The sequence below is a fragment of the Anopheles darlingi genome, chromosome 2 (assembly GCF_943734745.1).
Source record: "Anopheles darlingi chromosome 2, idAnoDarlMG_H_01, whole genome shotgun sequence".
Classification (NCBI taxonomy): domain Eukaryota; kingdom Metazoa; phylum Arthropoda; class Insecta; order Diptera; family Culicidae; genus Anopheles; species Anopheles darlingi.
Window position 1 is genome coordinate 16,162,654 of NC_064874.1, and position 16,017 is coordinate 16,178,670.

The window sequence follows — 16,017 nt, forward strand, 5'->3', positions numbered from 1 at the left end:
CTGACCGAAAGTTAGAGTTGTCCATGGCGAAAGTGGAAGTAACATTTTCTTTCGTGGTAGCCACTTTTCGCATGAAGCATGTGGCAGTTATTTCTTTTTCGAAATGAATCAAAACTATGTTTGAACTATGTTGCCGGAAAAGTTGCAAAACTTTTTGAAAATATGCTTGTAACAACTTCTTGGAATCTCTTTTGACTCTGACTACTATGTTTTTTCGGTGACAGATCGTCGTTCACAATATGAGTTTCAATATTATCGATCCTGTGACACCTAATCGTTATAGGAAATTTTGTTTATTGTGATTTACCACTACAGAGTAAACCGGCATCAAATAATTTCGTTGATCGATCATAAGTTGTATTTATTTCCCATCTAAATGGAACCAAATTGTTAGAACTAATTAACATGAATAATAATATAATGTTTACTGGGTGGGTTTATTTACTCAATTTGGAGTCTCCTTTTCTTAAGCTTTTTGCAAATCGTTGTTTTGGTTTCCCCAATTAATATTTGGTAAGACGAAAAATCGACCTCCATTGAGGCACATGTCTATCTCAAGCGATAGCCCCACATCGGTTTCGAATAAAATCGAAAAAGCAATCTCTTATTATTGATGGGTCTGAAAAAACACGACCAAATACGATTTTCGGAAATCAGTTGCTTCATACTTTTGCTACTTAAAAATTTATGGCTTCGATCGAACAAACCGTGTACAGAAAAGTAATTCGAAAACCCTTCCATACTGATAACGTTATCAGAAACAATAACCTATCATAACCTTCCATCGTACACCGCTCACTGGTACACTGCAAACCCTCATTTTCCCTCCCTCCCCCCAAAAGAAAAAGCATTGAGCATGAAATCTGCAATTTTACGACCGAAAGAAATTTCCGAAGAAATTACGGGCATCGAAAACGGGTCTCAGCAACCGTCGCCATCGGTGCGTCACCCGGTTTCTGCGATAACATTTGAATTCTACAATTGATTGCTTTGCACACTCCCCGCCTCTGCACAATGACCTTCAACCCACCAGGAGAATTTAATTAACGTGTCACCAATAGCGCCCCTGGGCATGTGTGCGTGTGTGTGTGTGTGCCGGGGGAACATCAAGTGGTTACAAGTCGCGTAACGCGTAACGAGTTACGTGATCGTTCCATCGCTCGTACCATAAAAAGCGAGTTTATCAAGAGGTCATGATGGTGGTGGTGGTGGTGGTGGTGCCGCCCGGCGCTCATCGAAATGAATCCGAAACGCTTTTGTTGTATGATTTGACTCCCTCCGAACACACGCAAATCAACAAGTCCTTACCCGAAAGTGAAAGTACCCGTAGGTTCCAGCAACCGTTTCCATGGAATTAACTCATTCTTTTACTCACCTGGGCCTCCCCTTTACCATCCCCCATTTCCGGACCACCCCGCCCTGAGTGTCGTTTTGAGAATTTTTCATTTGGCGCCCCCTCGCTCGAGCGAATCGTTTCACGGCCATATTGTCGCCCCGCAAAAGGTCGTCACCCCACCGCCCCCAGACTCATCACCATTGTCATCTTCATAGTCATTTCCCTTCACTTCGTTCGCTTCCTTCTTCTTCCTGCACCGGGACAGTGATTACCCGTTTCGTTGTTTGTTTACAACACTGGCGTCCTTTCTTGGAGTCGTAAAAAAAGGCGAGGGAAGGACCACCGAAGACCTTAACAGCTCCTGCCAGCCACCATTTCCAAGGGCATACTTTCGCAACCCGTTTCGACTGTCGGAGAGGGGGGTTAATGTGTTCGAATAAAAATAAACCATTAACACGAGCGGGGTGGTTTGGGTGTGTGTACAATGCGGCACGTGGCACGCGCTTTACTCGAGGTGATCGAGATGATCGCTTTTGCTTTTGATAAAAAACTTTTGCAACACAAATTCGTTTGACAAGTTTCGTTGCTGGTTGAAGGCTGGCTGGTTACGACAATGATCATCTAAATACACCTCGACGTACGCCATCATGCCATCCATTTCGGTGGAAAACAACAAACAAAATGACGGCCGGAAAGACGCTCGAAACCGATCGCAGGGATTTGATAAGCAGGACGCGACCTCGCGACGGTTTGTCGTTTGTTGGATCGCAGCTTAAAGAAGGGGAGGAAGGCCCTGGAAAGGGTCCCTCAAAGTGGCAATGAAAAAGAGCGAAAGTTAAAGCTAAAACCAGAGAACCACGCTCGTGACTAACACAAAGCAAAAGGGACCCCATGGCGAGACGAAACCAAAAAAAAACAACAAAAGGAAAAAGACGAAACTTTCTCAAGAGTTTTCCCCTTTTTCCAAGGCACGCTCTGTCTTTCCCCAAAATGTCAGACGAAGCGAACGTGAAGGCACGACTACCAACAGCCAGCAGTAGCAGCAGCAACAGCCAGTAGGCAACACAGCGACACGCAATTTTAGTATTAATTTGTGTCAATCTACGACCGACCACGAGCAACAACACGAAACGGCGGAAAATTACGCTATCCACAGCTGGCCAGGGAAGGGCGTGCAAATGGCCACCTAAACGAAACGAAACGAAACGACCGACGGAACGGAAAGCAACACGTCCATCCGTCCGTTCGATGGCAGGTACCACCGGCATTCGAATTCCTTTTTTGTGGTCAAGAATACTCTCGCAAGGATAAAAGGACCTTCCTCTTTGTTTCTGTGTACTCCTCCCCCCCAGAGTGTGTGTGTGTGTGTTGCGAGAACCCAAAACAAACGCTTCGATCGGACGCTTCGTGAAACGGAATGGAACGCATTCGCCTTTTTGCAGAAGAACCAGAAACACCAACACAGAGCCAGGAGGAAAGGACGGACTAAGTAGAACCGGGGACGTCCTTTTACCTGGTGGAACCGGTTGGCCGAAGGGATGGGGAGGCCAATCCAGCCAGCTGCCGGTAGCGATAAAACATATTGAGTGAGTGGAGTGACCTGGCTTTCTACGAACAGGAAAAAAAGGCAAAGAGAAGCCACAAAAAGGGACGTTTTTCCTGCGACTCCGAAGGACGATGGAGAAGCTCTGGTGGTTAACAAGGCAGAGACCATCCCCCGGGGAAGGAGAAAAGACCCCCGAGGAATGGAGGAGAATTGGTTGGAGAATTATTTTTCCATTAGCCAGCCCATTAATAAACCGTTTGATTCCGGATCGACCGTCCCCGTTCCGTTCTGCCGTCGCCATTCTCCTGGGAGTAAAATTAGCCTCGGTCAAACCTGGCCAGCCCTTAGTCGAGACAGTATCGGGTCCCTTTCACTTTCACCAGGCCGTTACCTAGTGGACCTGTGGACGAATCGAACACCGACCGCGAATCGTCTGACGGATTGAAAGCAAATTGAAACATCATCATCCAAGTAGCCCGCGTCTCCAAGTCGACCACGACGGGCAGTAAGGCCGCTTTGCATGACTTTGACCGGCCCGCTGGCGTCATCTTGTCCCCTTTTGTCTTTGTGTTTGTGCTGTTTATCTATTCGGGGCCAGCAGACGTTGGCGGGTGGCCTGGAAAAGTGACTTTTCACTTTTGTTTGATCACAATCGGGAGGGGGCCTGCTAATCGACCGAACCGAACACGGGCACGCGAAAGGTTACCACGACACAATGGCGATGGCGAGAAGTAGAGGAAAAAAAGGACACTTCCGCAAACATCGACCTTCGATCGCGACCCACGCGCGCGCGTGGGGTGAATACTTGGAAGGAAAAGGGGAAAGGGAGAATGATCACAATTTTATGGCCAACAGTCGGTCGTTGGTCTCTCTCTTTGGGGGGCGGGCGGTTCGACCGTCGGAACACGATGCCGATGGGTCAATTGAGTTTGCAACAAATTTGTCGTCGAGGGGTTGCGCGATGCTCCCTGACCCCTTTACGGTGGCCAGCTGGACGGTGGGTGGAAAAGGAAGAGGAGAAGCGGATAAACATTCTATGATTAGATCAAATTGCGGCGCAAATAAAGTTATTTACAAGCTTTGCTCTGCCATCCTCGGGCATCGAAGATCCCGCACACACACACGGACACGGACACGGACACAAACAAGCAGTCCCTTGAGTGGTCGCTGATCGAATTAGAGACATATTAAGGGCAAAAGGTGCGCAAAGCAATCGAGTATCGATACGTGGCGTGGCGTGCGATACGGGAACCGGATTCCGGATTGATTGACGGCACACTGCACGTCCTGCACGTCCACACGGCGGAGTGTCGCTGCCGGATGTACGGAAGCGATCGTTGAGTGCTGTGAATGATGCAGACCTTTAAACTTGTATTGGAGCGCATTTCGAGACAATAAAGGATCTACGGTGGCGGTGGCACAGGGAATGGAGACAAATTAGTAACATTCATCCTTCGATTGGTTGTGCTTCGAGCGCTGGTGGAGGCATTTTTGGGCGACTAATTGTGAAGCAATGTTTGAGGGAATTTCGAAATCAGCAATAATTAACTGATGCAAATAATTAATTGAAAGATTCTTTTATTTCCTTTGCTTGCTATTCATAGCAACAGTTACACTAGAAGACAATCATTGCAACAATGTTGTCGAACTGGATTTACGACAATCAGCTTATTAATTATTTATCTCCAAACGCCCATAAAATGAAGCTGTAGCTTTAGTTGGATTACTCGCATTCGAGAGAAACTCAGAAAATGTTTCCTCAACCCTTAATCAGTAGAAAAAAATGGAATGATAGCTGACCTGGACATGAAGACGGCGATAATGAATGAGGTATTCATGCAAATTTATGACACTCCACTCATCTCTCATCATGCTCTCATGGTATCATCATCAATTATGAGTCCAATTAGATGTTCTGCATTGAATCGATAATTGGAAAGAAAATTGTTATGGATCCGGTCAATTGCTTTCGACTGCAAGGATATCCTGAGTGGTTTCATCCTTTTGAAATCGTCTTATCGATGGGGAACACAATGACGACCCAGGGTAAAGGTAAAGGAGTTAATTACGAGTTCAGCTTGAAGCTATCATCGACAATACAGCTTTAAGAAAATGCGATGCTTTCCGTTTGCTGCTTAAGTTAAATTATGCGTACGTCGGATTTCTCGAAGTAGAGTATCAAATCTTGCACCTTATACTTACTGACGATCTTGTCTTATAACAAATACTAGCTAAACTGTATAAAAGAAAAATTGGTAAAGTATCTTATTCCAAAAAGAATGTATTCCAAAAACCGAAGCATGCCGCGTTGCCCGGTGTAACTATGAATATTGATCAAAGCAGCCACTGCATCGCATCGTGAGCTGGCCTGGCGGTGAATCCGCGCTCGATGTGTGCCTCATGCCCAAGTCCCCATGTCTTTGGTAGAGCATTGCTCTACATCCGTCAAAAATCGCGAGAAAGCGAGAGAGGAAAAGAGGCAGAGGGGGAAGAGAGGAAAAGAGCAAAGTTCGCGACGTTGCTACTGCCAGGGGAGGGCTTATCGGTGCTGGCAATACCCTATTCCACTTCCCCAAATCCTCCTTTTCCCAAGCAGCATCAGCGTTTCGTGCTACTCTGGATGGTGTGCATGGTTCTATGTGTGTGTGTGTGTGTGCCGGTGTACGCCAGAGTTGAGAAATGATGCTCTGTGCCGAGATTCGGTGGTAAATTATCCGTTGGGCAAATAGCACAGCACCCTCCACGTCATGCCACGACCGTTTTTCTCCGGCACGAACCGCTCCTCGATCTGCTCTGGCACAATGCTCGGCTCACCTGTGTGTGTGTGTGTTCCTAAAAAAGGAAGGAGAGGTACATTCGCCTGACGATGATTCGGAATCATTTGGAACCATTTGAACCACCGACAACGGACGACGGACTTCAAGAAGCGTTCCACGTTCAACGCTGCTGCACCTTGCACCATTGCGATGATCGATACGATTGACGTACGAAGCGGATTGCTTCTTAGCACCCGTGGCAGCAGCAGCAGCAGCACCGGTGGCACCGGCATTGGCACCGGAAGCCACCACCGGAAGAAATCGAAACGATTGCACTCGCAACCCGGACTCTGGACCGTTCGTACGGTACGGAAGCAACGGAATGGATACCGGAATGTAGCTCAACATCCTGCATCATGATCCCTGCGAACCAGACCAGGTGTGTGTGTGTGTGTTCCGTTGCTGCTGCTGCTGAAGTGGAAGATAGCTCTTGCTGCAACGTACCCTCTATGTCGGCTTTTTCACTTTACCAGCATCAAGAGAGAGCGAGCAAGAGCAAGCAAGCAAAAGAAATGTGTTGGATTAAAGTCCCAAGTCGCTGCTCGTCGAATGGGGATGCTGCAGAAACCACGCACCACGGTTGGCACGGGCCAACAAATGGCTGATAAAGCCGATAAGTGGAGCGCAGTATTTCATTCAAGAGAGCTGCATTCCAACTAACCGACCAACCGACCCAGTCCCCCGGTGCTGACCGAGCCCGAATTGTCCCAGAAGCAGCGGCACGTTCAGTCAGGGAAGGTGGAGAGTGGGGCTCAGGAATCAATTCATCCGCCATGGCCAGTGCACCAGTGGTGGTGGTGGTGGAAGGCTTAAAGCCGTTGGCCACATTGTAATGCAAACCGATTGGCCTTTGGGTACCCGTTGTTGGGTTGGGCGCATCGTTTGCCAGTTGAGATAAGAAGTTTTTTGGAGGAAAAATGAAGCATCATTTGGTGCTCTTCTCTTGGTTGGCCGAGCGCACCCTTTGGCCAACGATGCGTCCTGTTACTCTTTAAACGTACGGAGAAACTTTAAAGATTTTCTCTTTGTCATCATATCACACACTGATCCGGGGCATTCTGGAACATTCACAGATAAGTAGCAGCAGTTTCCGGGAGGGCGAAAATTCGAAGGAAAATATCACACACTACAGCAATTGAATCAATGCAAGATGGCGTCGTTCCGCGCACTCCTTTGTTCGTTATTGAGTTATTCATCGAGCTATAAGATTACTGAATCGAAGTAGCAGCAGCAGCAGCAGCTTGTCACAATGTCAAGATTCGTTCTTCCCGTCTCTCTGTCTTAACTCTGAAGTCGTTAAAATCTCGGAACTACCTCCAAACCCGATACTTCTCATCGAGCATCGATACTCCTTCAAGTTGTGGTCGTCCTCATCGTCGTCGTCGTCACCGTGTCTGTGTGTGTGAGTGACGCGCGCGGGCGCGAGAATTTATAACGCTGTCCGGTTTTATTTATTGAAACCGAAACCCACGGAACGGGTTTCAAGGGGGGTCCGTCAGGGTCGTCTTCGCACCAAAAGACAAGTCCGAATCCGAATCTTCTTCTTCTACTTCTTCTACTTTTTCTTCTACTCCTCCTGCTGGGCGTCTGGGGAGTGTTGTTGGACTCTCCGTTGCCTTGACCTAGGCCAGCATAAAACAGGATCCAGCGAGAGAACCATACGGACCATTTCACAACCCCTTGTCTTCCCCTCCCGGGTTGTGGTCGCCGGCACTTGACATGCTTGACAATTGCAATCTTTTCCGTTCCAGCGTTTCTGGCGAAGGTCTCGTCGTCGTCGTCGTCGTCGGTGGTGCTGCTGAAAGTGGTTCTCTGGTCCTCAATCCTCCTCAACCCCCCGGGGTGGTAAAAGGAGTAGAAAAGACGAGTGAATCGGTTTCTGTTTCTGTTTCGCTCGCTGGCGCCTGGCTGGTGAAGATGCCGGTCACCGGTTATGGATGGCGCGACGGACCATCCGTCCGCCCGTCCATTGCCAGCATGTTTTGGCCCGCGTGTTCATTGTGGAAACATTTGCTATTTCATGATTCATTTCACCGGATCCCCTATCCGCGCCTTTCACACAGTGTGTGTGCGCTGTGTGTGTGTTTGTGTATGTGTGTTCCAGAGGACGGAAAATGGTGTGAGTGCTGAGTGATGGAGACGCCTGGTATCCGACTGTTTTCAAAGAAAGAAAAAAGGCAAAAGCTGGAGCTGAAAAACTGGGCTGATCCTCACCGGCCACATACACACAGACACAGAGACACACTCGTACACACGACATTCGTGTTAAAAGCTTTTCATTTCATTTCACGTTCCATTTCACTTGAGCTTTGCTCGTGCTCGAGCGATGAGCACGCGAACTACATCCCTGGATACAGCACTTTACCCCTCACCACCATTCCACCTTCCCGTTTATGGTCTGCTGCTGCTCCTCACGCACGGGCACACAGTTGTGGTAGGTCTTCTGTTGGCCTCGTGGTGCCCTGGTGCTTGGAGCAAGATTAAAGTGCAACAGTGGAGAAGTGTTTCGCTCCGCTAGATTCTTGAGACCGAGAACCTGGACCTACGCCACAAACACACACACACTGAATAACAGGCAAGAAGCATAGAGTGTGCTGCTTGCCAGTGCAACCGGAGCCCTGGATGGAGCGAAGCAAAACATGTTTTCTTCAATTAATTACTTGGCAAAAGGCGATCTGGACTGGAGCGAGCCTTAACCGATGCTGTCCGCTTGCTGCTGATGCCCACAATACAATGCTGCCCGGATGCGGGAATGCAGCAGTCAGCAGTGCAGCAGCATAACTGCAACGCGGTCCTGGTGTGTGTGTTGCCGTGTAAATGGCTTCAAATAAATTTAATTAGACGTATGTCTGTTACGATGTCCTACAGGTACCATACCCGGTGGTGAGGTGAGATTGAGCAGAGCAGCGCAGCGCATTCTATGCTGCGCTGTGCGGAGTTCCCTGGTTCGCAGATTCTATGGCCAGAGCGCAACGGCTAAGAGGCAATCCCTTCTTTTTCGTTTCTTTTTTCGCACTCGAGTCGCGGTGATAGCAATATTTCGAAGCTGAACGAAAAAAAGGCACGGTTCTCTGGCGGAATCGTGTGACGCGGTCGGCTGACTGTGGAAACACCCCTCACTACCACCACCACCACCGGTTGACGTGCACCGCGGGTTTCAGCACACTTTGAATTACTTGACCCGATTTGGAATGGCGTTTGGCGCGGGTTCAGTGCTGCACGTGGCTTCGGTCGGACGGTGGACGGACGGACACAGGCAATCCGTATGTTCACACGGCCACTGCAGGACCCGGTGCACACACACACACACACACACAGAGCATGAGCGAAACATTAGCCGTGGCCACACGGAGCGAAAATTTGCGCGCAAATTTGCACATTAATGCCAAAATGTTTTCGCTTCGTGTGGCAGGGGTAAAACCCCGAAAATTTATGCCGAAATGTCAAACGTATTGTTTTCATCTGTGTTTTGGCCGCTGAAGTTGATTTCCGAATAAATTTTGCAGTTTTTAACGATTTTGTTGCTGTTGCTGTTATATTTATATTAAAAATGCAAAAACAATACGAAAAGAACCTACATTTTCGTAAATAAAGCGTTCGATAGCGTCAAGGGTTCAGCGAAAAAGTCCGCGGACGTATAAAAGATTGACAGCGTGTAAGGGTTCAGCGAAACCGTTTTGGCATTAATTTTTTCGTTTGCGCTAGAGTTTTCGCCCCGTGTGGCCACGGCTATTAATTTAATGTGCACTACATTTCCCGTGCCTTCATCGCGAACATTGCGCTTTCGAGGCCTCGGCCACGGCTTCGTCTTGCTATCTTTTTGTGGCCTCTGCCTCCGTTGCTGCTGCTGCTGCTGCTGCGGAGTTAATTTTTATTATTTTACGCTCTCACCCACCCGGATCGCGTCGTCGTCGTCGCTAGCAGCGTCTAGCAACCTTGTTTTTTTTTTTTGCTGCTGCCTCGCGAATAACGTTAAAGAAGAAGGCGGCCAAGAAGATAGAGAGAATTACGGGGAAAAAGGGACCTAGAAAGTGGCTTCAACGTGGTGTTTCGTTGTGTGCAGCACTGGGCGTGTGTGTGTGTTTGTATCTGCAAATAAGTTGAATTATTATGGCCGTCGGCGTGTCTGGTTGTTCTGGTGGTGGACCTGGACTGCATAATTTCTGAACCGAGGTCATAGATTACGCCCGAGAACATCACAATGCGATGGTGGTGGTCATAGAGGGTGGGGGTGTATGTGTGGATGTACGTTTGAAAACATTAGCATAGCCAGCATCAGCGGGCGGGTGTGGAGCTGCACAGGACGGAGGAACGTCGTAGACGCTGGCGCTTTTGTTTTGTGGCGTCTCGCGCCTCGCTCTCTTTCCGGCCGGCCTGCGGTTCTCGGGAGTGATGCACTAACAGTGAACATGGCCTCAGACGCAACGGTTGGTGCAGTGTGGCCCGTGGGGTGGGTGCTCGTTAATTTTTGCCATACAAAACTAACACAAAGTCCCCTTATTCAGTGGCATCGTACCAGACATTTAATTAATGTCTGCCAGCCAGGGGAGAGAAGAAACAGTCTTATATAGTGTGGCAGAGATGCATTTAAGGGGTGTTGGAGTGTCCCTGTCATGACCTGTCGATTAGGAGGCGTTGCAGCAGAAACGAATGCTTCCTTTAATATCCTTTTATATGCATCACACCTGCTGAGGACCTGCTGAGGACCTGCTGAGGAAACACTCTCATAATTGCAAAGAATGGAATCGGTTAAACAGGCGTTACACTTTTAATTTGGTCGTCGGTAGGATCTACCATGATCTAGTAGGCTGCGCTGTTTGACCGCACTGTGAGATGGCAGTGTTGCCAGCGCGACATTCATGACAGGACATACTACGCTGCCAGAACGGTCGTCGATGTGTTGAAGCTCCTTACGATGGTTCCTACTTAACCTCACAAATTGTGGTATTTTGAAAGCGCTATTGCATACCCTGAGGATGATTTATAATAACTCTTCTTTGTGACTTAATAAAGGGCAATAATTGTTGTTGGTAGCATGCTTACACTGCATTTTACTGAAAAATTACATTATGTAATTTAGTACACGTATGTCTTAGAGCCGCATACATTTAGAACTGCAACAGCTGCATCAGGTCAATATTTTTCTTTGAAATTATCAATTTCCACAAATCCTAGGAGATTTTGCGATTTCGACTGATAGCTAAAACTTTGGATGATGTTCTACATTGCTTAGTGCCAACACAGACCTCCTTTCAAGGACACCAGTACGCCAGTTGCTCTAACACAGAAAGAAAATTGAAAATGTTTTTCGATAATCGTCTGCAAGATGGAATCTAACCGTCTCCATGATCAGTTTTACCAAATTTAGGGACAAAACATCAAGCAGGTTACACATTTGCTTCCGTTAAACTTCATGTTCAAATCCCATCGGTGCGTAACTGCATAGAAACATAATTGCGAGCATTGAAATCGGGCCCAGGTATCGATGACCGTGCCCGATGAGTAGCTACTGATACGCCCTAATTCCAATTATCACCTCAACCGCCACACTCACCAGGCTCACCAGCTTCCGCAAAGTGGTATCGCTTTCACCAATTAACAAAACCTCTCTTCCGCCTCCCCGGGAAGATCGAAAGTCTCAGCGTCACGTTCGCAACATTCGATTGGATCCCCGAAATTGAAATCAAGCCGCACTCTCTCACTCTCTCTCACTCTCTCTGCTCGCGTAAAACCGGAACACCGGAACCGGTCGCGGTCGTTGTTGACTTTCGATTAAACATCCGTAAATATTAAATATTTTGCCAGTTTCATGGCTTTCCGGTGCCCCCCGGGCAAACGCGCCATCGGCTCCAATCCGATCGATTAAGTGTCCACTGGACTGAGTCGGGGGGCCGGGGGCCGGGGGCCAAGTAATAACCTTAGCCACCCTTCTCCGATATCCACCGCTGCTTCGAAACTGCTGCAAAAGGCTCCGACAAAATTCATCAAATAAATTATCGCGAGCAATCTGCCAGCTTAACCTCACATTATGGTTCCTCCCTTACGGGAAAGGAGCGTGCTCCCGGAACTGACGCGCTGATGGGATCGGATGGAATTTTTGCGTTTCGTTTTCCACCACAACCAACGAACAACCAGATGCTCGCTCGCTTCATCATCGTCGACAGCAGCAGCAACAGCAACAGAGGAACAGGAACGATGCTGTGGAAAGTGATTTTCACTTTCCAGTCCGCTACCATACGGTTCGCCCTCTATACGAACGAAGCAACGTGCAGGCGATGATGGGACGAAAGGAAAATGGATAGAAAATTGCAGCCAACCCTGCGACCAACGAGGCAGGCCTCCGGTCATCGAGGCGAGGGAAAGGTAGTGGCAGTGGCCGAGAGATGAAAGGAAAATTATGTTTCAAGAAGTGCACAGAGCCCACCACCGAGGGCGTGGAGCGTTGATTCGATAAATGCAAGCCAGGGCGCAACGATGAGTCCATCGACATCGTGCACGAAGCACAAGAAGATGAGGATGATGATGATCGGAAGGGATGCGGTCGGTCTTTTTGCTGTTGCTGCTGCTGGCACCGTCATCGGATGAAGAAAGATGGAAAATTAGTTTCCGGTCAGTGAAGATTTATCGGCCGGCCGTGCCAGCGCTGGCTGGTTGGCGGCGAGCTGCGAACCGAAATGGTGCCCGACGGGCGAACCACCACCACGGTCGAAGATGAAGACGATAAGATGCTGAAGAGCGACCATCGTGGAGCCCTCACTCGCTCCCTCTCGTTCGTTCAATTATCGCAAACGAGGTTTAATTATCCTTCGTGTCGCTCTTACCACGGCCACGGCCTAGGGGTTAAGTGGTTTTTGGGCAGAGTGGACCGAGGACAGTGAATCGCATCGTCCCGTTTCAGGTGCAAGGCACCATAATTGCATTTGGCATTGTGGTGTAATCAGCCTCTTAGCGAAGTAGTAGCAGCAGCTCCTCCAGTTGGCACTCAATATCTCGTCCTCGGCCTTCAAACATCAACAAAACATTAGTAGCCACTGGCCTGCAGCCGGTTCGGTGATCCACAATCCGTCGAATTTCCCACATCGAAGCAGGCCTCGAAGAGGACTCCCCGGGATCATCTTCGTTCTCAACAAGCAGGTAGCAACTATCCGTTAGGTACTGTTAGGGGTGGAAAAAGTTTTTCCCTCCTTCCCTGACCGCTGGTCAAACAAAAGTCGAGAGAAGGAAAAACCGAGATTTGCATAATTTGTTTAACTTCCCGAACCAACTCGCCCCTTTTATCGGTTTCTATGGACGAGAATCGGAAACCACTGCCGCCGCCGCCGCCGCCGCCGCCGCCGCCGCCGCCGCCGCCGCCGCCTGGGATTGAAAATCACTGACACGGACGATGGTTCGGATGTATAAATGGGGGAAAAGGGGCTTGAAACTATTGAACCTGGCCCAGGGACGTGCGATTGAGTAGCACCTGCCGTATTTTGGGGGAAAGTCCGACAACCACGAGGAGGATACGTCAGGGACGTAAGGACGCTGTAAAACGATGTTTCAAACCAGTAAAAGGGGATGCCGAAGGGGGTGAGGGGTGTAACAAGGGCTTTTGAACCCTTTACCGAGGATATGTTACCGCACACCATCACCTCCTACCACCCCCGGGTCTCGAGGGTGTACTTCCGTGGGAACTCCACAATCCATCGGTTCCGGCATCGACTTCGAGGATGCGGCCTTCTGGAGGGTTTCATATGCGGGTAAGGGTATTGATTTCCCCGGGATTCGGGAACGGCATGTAGGGTTGTATGGTGGAGAGTTTTCCTTTTTTTAAAATAGTTTTCCAATATTTCCCTATCCCGCTAGTAGGTAGATTCATCGATTGGTGGACCGTTTGGGGGTTAATGAATCGAACTGGCCTAACGCCCAGCTTGGCCCAAACATTAAAGCTTCCTCTCTCTCTCTCTCTAGGGGATTGGTCGGTAACAACAACATATTTATGCTTCCACCCTCCCCGGGTCCGGTCGGTTGACCACTCGGCAGCAGCTAGTACAAGGCGAGTACCAGCCAGCCGGTGAGCTTGCGGTGTAAGTGATCCAAACAAGTTCGAAGCACACACACGCACACATACAGGGACGACCGGATAGCACACGCGACATGCTCCGGAACATGCTCGTGTACATCACGACCTTCAACAAGGCTGGCAACCGGGGCCCGGGGGTTAAAGTTGTGTTGCTTTCGATGCTCGACCCTCGACCACTGTGGGTTCTGAATCGGTTTTAACCGTTTCGTCACTTGTGCGCCCGATGTGCCACGGTGCGATGATCAAAGGTGGCTTCGGTGGTTGTGATGATGGTTACCGTACTGGGTTTTCTCTCCCTTTTGCTTCTTCTTCCTCTTCTTCTTCTCTTCCTCGCTGGACTCGGACTGTTTTTCATGGATAAAAGTTTTCCTTCACTCAATGGTCGTGCTGTGAAACTCGGGCATTAGAACCGGCTATTGCGACGACGACAACGACGACAGTGCCGACCGGGAGTCCCGACAACAAATGCTCGAGCATGCCCATGGCTTGCTTTGTCGAAATCTATTTCCCGATGTGTTTTCTGGTGCGGAAGTTGCTCTGCTCCATCGCACTCCGTCCCCTATCGTCACCGCGGCGACGGCCGCTGGTGATACCGAAACTAAATAACTGCCCACTTGGCAGCTAGTGGACTGAAATTATGTCCCCCGGTTGTGCCCAGCGATAGCAACAGCGAAGTTTAGCATTTCTTGAACTCACTTACACAGAAGCGCAATGGGGGGGTTGGAAATTCCGCACTGTGTGAGGTTTGAACTGAAAGTTTAACTATCTTATCGGGTCGGACTACGCCACGCCACGAGCCAGTCACCAGCAGCAGTTGCTGCGAGCGAGCTGCTTAAACACTCTTTCCCAAGTAGAACCATGGCTTCGTTAGGTTCTAGTTATGTCCGGGAAGTTGGAATTCATCGCTTACCTTACTAGATGCGCAGTTGATGCTGCTGCTGCTGAATTCTGCTGACACACTTTTCACTCTCTCCACACACACAAACACATGCACTCGCTATCTCTCTCCCTGCCTTGTGTCACTGACCACTTAATTCAATTCACAATCACGATGTTGATTTCGAACACGAGGCGCACAAACTCAGAAGCTTTCAATTGCTTCTCAACAATCCCGGATGTCTCCGTTTGGTGTGTCTCCGGCAACTCCTACCGGCACAGAATGGATTTGTCAATCACTTTTCAACCGGCAACGTGCCTTTCGATCAATCAAACACATACACATGAACTTCTATTGCCCCACGGATGGACCATTCTTCAAACTCAATACCTTCCTTGGTCCCAAACCGGTCACAACACGTATTACGTGGATGGACCGGATGCACCGGATGTCACAGCGCGATCGAGAAACATTCACCACCACAACAACAGCGGTAGCACAATGGCACTGGCCACGCCGTCCGGCACGTTGTTCTGCCGAACCACAACGCCACGACGACGACGAGGACGAGGACGATGATTCGCGCTCCTGCCAGCCGAACCGAAGCTTTCGGTCGCCGAATAACCGACACGAGACCGTTTGTTGGAACAGGCGCACCAGGAGTCCGAAGGCACCACTCGGTTGGAGCGCTCGAAAGGCGCCAAAATCAATGCCAATCGCAAAAGTAAAAAGAAAAACCCGTTGCTCCATGTTGCGGTGTCACAGGATACGTCACAGGATCCATCCGTGATGTGACGTAGCGTAGCCAGAGGGGAAGTTATGCTGCTCCTGCAACACCATTCCCCATGTTGCACAGGATGCACTCCTGGCGGTGGCGGTAACTCACGAGCACTTGGAATGTCCTTTCTCGGAGAAACGAACATTCGCTCCCCGAACATTATCTCGTGTTCGTGGCGCGCTCTCGGAGATATTTGCGAAATGGGGCCGCAGTGCAACCGATACCGGGACACCCGAAACCCGAATGTCGAAGGCCAGCTATAGCAGCAGCAGCAGCAGCCACCAGCCAGCAACAAGTTGTGGGGTGTGTTTTCGCCAGCATTATCGGTCCAGCAAGATCTTGCAGCAGAAGCATGACTTTATTAGCCGTAACCGTAAAGGCCGTTGCCGAAGCAAAGCGACGAAAGCAAACAGCGAGTGCTGGCTGGCTGGCTGGCTGGAACGATGGAAATCAATAACGGCTGGAAAATGATGCTCTGGACTCTGGCGCTCTGGCGCTGTTGCTATTTTGTTGTTCCTCTTTTGGCCACAACATTGAACCCCACCTGAAATGGAGCATGAAACCCTCCTCCTCCACCTCCTGGTGGTGCTGCTACTGATGTT

At 49.4% G+C, this 16,017-nt stretch overlaps 1 protein-coding gene across 1 annotated transcript in view; it reads right to left on the reverse strand.

Annotated features, from left to right (window-relative positions):
• LOC125950994 (connectin-like) overlaps nucleotides 1-15,008 on the reverse strand; it is a 95,174-nt gene extending 80,166 nt beyond the window's left edge. Inside the window, exon 1 of the mRNA XM_049679454.1 lies at nucleotides 14,671-15,008. The gene's annotated coding sequence lies outside the window, so the exon portion shown is untranslated. The remainder of the gene's footprint in view (nucleotides 1-14,670) is intronic.
• Between the last annotated feature and the right edge of the window lie 1,009 nt (nucleotides 15,009-16,017).